This window comes from Sarcophilus harrisii, chromosome 1 (genome assembly GCF_902635505.1).
Source record: "Sarcophilus harrisii chromosome 1, mSarHar1.11, whole genome shotgun sequence".
Lineage (NCBI taxonomy): Eukaryota > Metazoa > Chordata > Mammalia > Dasyuromorphia > Dasyuridae > Sarcophilus > Sarcophilus harrisii.
Genome location: NC_045426.1, coordinates 225,749,105 through 225,753,628, shown reverse-complemented (window position 1 = coordinate 225,753,628; position 4,524 = coordinate 225,749,105). Strand labels below are relative to the sequence as shown.

At 35.5% G+C, this 4,524-nt stretch overlaps 1 pseudogene; it reads left to right on the top strand.

Annotated features, from left to right (window-relative positions):
• Positions 1–3,428: 3,428 nt before the first annotated feature.
• LOC100915659 lies at positions 3,429–3,834 on the top strand (annotated as a pseudogene).
• Positions 3,835–4,524: the final 690 nt, after the last annotated feature.

The following is a 4,524-nucleotide window of genomic DNA, read 5'->3' as shown; positions in this document are numbered from 1 at the left end:
CAGAGCAGAGATAATGCAGTGGAGAAGAGCAAGACAATGGCAAAAAGCTACATTCTTTTCCCTTGGTAACTACTAGGCTTTAAACAGTCTGCATTAGGCTTGTGCAGACTGTCTTGAGCCTGTCTTGTCTTCCAAGGACACATAGGAGTTCAGTAACCCATTATGTCAGCTCAAGTGGGAGACTTCATCCTTAGTACATTCAAAGTGTTCTGCAAACTCTGGATCCAGTGTTTCAGGAAAATATGGCAACTCAAAAAAACAAATACAGGGGGCCCCTTAACAGTCCTTAGCAAATTCTAGAAATAGGGTTTTTCTACTATTTCAAGGTGCTGTTTTGTGAAGTCTGTATCACAAGATCCATACATGTATTAAGGATCTAACTACACACACACACACACACACCTCTCACTCACTCACTCAAATATATGTATGATAAGATTATCAGTGTCAAACTGACTATGTGCCAGGCAATGTGCTAAGAGCTGGAGGTATAAAGAGAGGCAAAAAATAGTTCTTGCCCCTGAAAAACTAACAGTATAATAGAGGGAGATAACAAACAGATAATTATATCCAAACAAGCTATATACAGGATAAATAAGAAATAATTAACAGAGAGAAAGCAGTAGGATAAAGAGGAATCAGTAAAAATTTCCTCTAGGAGGTGAGATTTTATCCAGGACTTGATGGGAGCCAGGAGGCAAAACTGAGGAGGGAAAATATTCCAGGAATGGGAGACAGCTGGAGAAAAATATCATCATCATCATTATCATCTTCCATGTGCCTAGATTTTGTGCCATTATTGTAAATTGTACATTTGTTCCCAAAGTACTTGCTGGGCTGTATTTTCTACCTGGTAGTATCAGTTATTTTATCTGAAAATCTCTGAATCTCATTAAATGTTGTATTTTTTTGCTTTTCATTTCATTTCATTTTCTTGTTTCTCCCTCCCTCCTTCCTCCTTCTCTCCCTTTTTCCCTCCCTCCCTTCTTTCTTTCTTCCTTTCTTCCTCCTTCTCTCTCTCCTTCTTTCCTTCTTCCCTCCTTCTCTCCCTCTTTCTCTCCCTCCCTCCCTCTCTCTCCTTTCCCTCCCTCCTTCCCCTTCCTTCCCCTCTTTCTTTCTTTCCTTCTTTTTCTTCCTTCCTTCCTTCCTTCCTTCCTTCCTTCCTTCCTTCCTTCCTTCCTTCCTTCCTTCCTTCCTTCTTTATTTTCTTTCTTTCTTTCTTTCTTTCTTTCTTTCTTTCTTTCTTTCTTTCTTTCTTTCTTTCTTTCTTTTTTCTTTCTTTCTTCTCTTTCTCTCTTCCTCCCTCCCTTCCAATCTCCCTCTCTCATTTCTTAATTCCTATTAATTTTTATTTATTTTATTTATAAGCTTGATGCATTCCAAATCTGACTACATTATCCATGAGCTTTTCTGTGGCAGATCTTTCATGGCCTAGATTTCCTGTGGACAACTTAGTCTATTGTTCTCAAGCTCCTATTTTGGTGAAAGTGATATGTTTCTAATGGAAGCTTCTGTTCCAACTGAGGTATAGTTCATGATCTAGTCCAAGGACTACTTTGTAAACAATTTTAAAATCATTCCTATCTCAAAAAGTTGAAAGTTCTTGGATAGAGAATACATATTAATCAATAAGTCTGGGAATTTGCCCAAGTTTTCAGAGATGTTTTAATGTTTCATAACCCCAACTCATTTGTTTTTGTATAATTCATAGTCATTTTCAAATCGAGAAGCTGCATGATAATAATAATAGCTAATTTTTATACAATGCTTTAAATTTTACAAAGTAATTCACAAATATTATCTCATTTAATCCTCAAAACAAATGTGGGAAATAAGTGCCATCATTATTATACCCATTTTGCAGATCAAGAAAGTAAAGCAGACAGAATTTCAATGACTTGCTCAGAATCACACAAGCTAACAAGTTTCTGAGGTACATATATATAAAATAGTGTGGTCATAGTGTGTTAATAGTGTATATTATAGTGTATAGTATATTAATAGTGTATATTTTGTAGATTTCTGACTCCAGATATAATATTCTATCCATAGTACTGCACAGAGCTTTGTATTTAAATATTTAGAAGACCTAGATCTAATTCTTGCATGAGGTATTTGCTACAATCATATGTACCACAAATGCTTTCAACTTCACTGTCTGTATTTGTAAAATGGTATTGATGCATTTTTTCTCACTAAGATGTGATTATGAAATGAGATATTAACTTAAAGAGTTTTGCAAACCTCAAAGTGGTATTTAAATAGTAATAAAAGCTAATATTTATATGGCTTAAGATTTACCAAGTGCTTTACATGTTATCTTGTGTTATCATCATTATATCAAATGAATCTTTTACATTCATGAGCTCTGCATGGTCTAAATACAGGCCTATCTACTATGTAAAAACTTCCTGAATCATTACATCCTCGCAAGAAGCACCATAGGAGTCTGTAGTGAATGATTCAACACAGACTCCTCATTGAAGCTAATGTGTTGGTTGCAGCTGATTTCCTTTCATAATGCTTGAGAACCAGTGCTTGTTATATGAGGGAATTCTATCCTATGGACTTCACATTTTTTTATCCTTAATTATTAAAAATGCATTGAACTTCTAGATGAAAGAGGATATGTTATCCTAGATCCAAGAATGTGAGGCTCTAAGCTTGAGACAAAATTTTTAAGAATTGTGAATCATCTTTTGAATTGTCATAATCATGAATTTAGTTTAAACATGATCATTTATGAAGTATTAATAGCTCTTCATTACTTTTCCATAGCTATATATAAAATCAAGTGGACCTTGGCTCACATCTAGATACAGAGCTGGAAGAGTCCATGTAGAGACCCATGACTCCAATGACTTTGAAAAATGAGGAAACAGAGAGGAGATAACTTCTCCAAGATTACACAGTTGGTTTGTGATCACATCTTCCTGAATTTCAGGTCCAATGTCCTATCCATTATACCATGTTGCTTCTATTTACTTCCCCAAGACATTAGTTCACCTATTTACCAATATACCTTGTATATATTGTCAAATACTGTCTATCTTAAACACTGAGCTTATAAAACTTGAATGGAAAATAGTGAAAGTACAAAAGAGGGTAGGGATGTCATGAGCATTGAAGGCAGAGGTGGGACAATCAATTAGATGTGGGGAGCTAAGAGACAAGGACAAGTTGAAGACAACTTGAAGGTTTGGAGCATTAATTCCTGGAAAGATATTGGTGACTACAGTAGAAATTGAGAGGTTAGGAAGAGGATCAAGAGTTATGGGTTTTTATTTATTTGATAGTTAAAGGGAAGAAAGGGAAGATATTGTATTTTACTCAGGCATTTTGGAAAAATGGGATATCCATGTAGATTTTTTGAAAGTATGGGATTCAGCTTAAGAAAGAGTTTGGACTTTTTTCACTTGCCAGCTATCTTGGTGGCAGGTCTCTAATTGGGGGATCCCCTGCACTGCAGGCAGGAAGATGGTGACCTCACAGACAATGAAAAAGTCACTAGAGTCCATCAACCTGAGGCTCCAGCTGATCATGAAAAGCAAATACATGCTAAGCTACAAACAGACCCTAAAAATAATAAGAGAAGGCAAAGACAAATTGATCATCTTAGCCAATTGTCCATCTCTAAGGAAATCAGAGACAATACTTTACTATGTTGCCTTAAAACTGGTGTATATCATTACAGTGGCAACAACATTGAATTGGGTATAGCATGTAGGAAGTACTATAGAGTATGTTCACTGACTATCATTGATCCATTCTGATATCATTAGAAGCATGTCAGACAGACCAGTGAAAAGTAAACTTCACAAAAGTATTTTTTAATAAACTGATTGAAGCTTGTTTTAAAAAAAAGAAAGAAAAAAAACAATCTTGGGATGTTAAAATTAAAACTATAGGAATGAATAAAATGTCGAGAGAAAAAGAGTGTGTATTAAGAGAAAAAGCTAAGAACAAAGCCTTGAGGAACAATCACATTTAAGGTATGAGAAAATGAGGAATCCAAAAAGACTCAATGACACAAGGAGAAAGAGAGAACAATATACAACTGTTTGTAAGGAGGGCAAAGAAGAAGGTATTAAGGTGGAGGGGTTTGTCAGTTATGTCAGATATAGTGTAAAGCTCAAGAAAGATGAGGACTGAAAAAGGCAATATTATTGTTTTTTTCCCCAATCTGTTGTCTTAGTGATTTTGAGGGGGTGCTATAAAAAGTCTCTCTTGTGTATTTGATCAACTTCCTTGAAATGCTGTCAAATTTAGCCCTTTCCCTAGATCAAGGCAGGTTATACAGAGATGACTTAATTTATTCCTGGAACATAACTATTGCCCTGGCCACACTATTTTATATACCTTTTATAGGCAAATCTCAAAGTCAATAAGGCAGCAATTTGGGGAACTGACATGTTTTATTAGGTCAGCCCAGGATCTTATTGATACAAGTTATGTGCCATCTGAAACATTTATGCAGGTCAGTTGGTGTTTATAGCAGTCATAATGTTGCTGCTCCAGCATGGA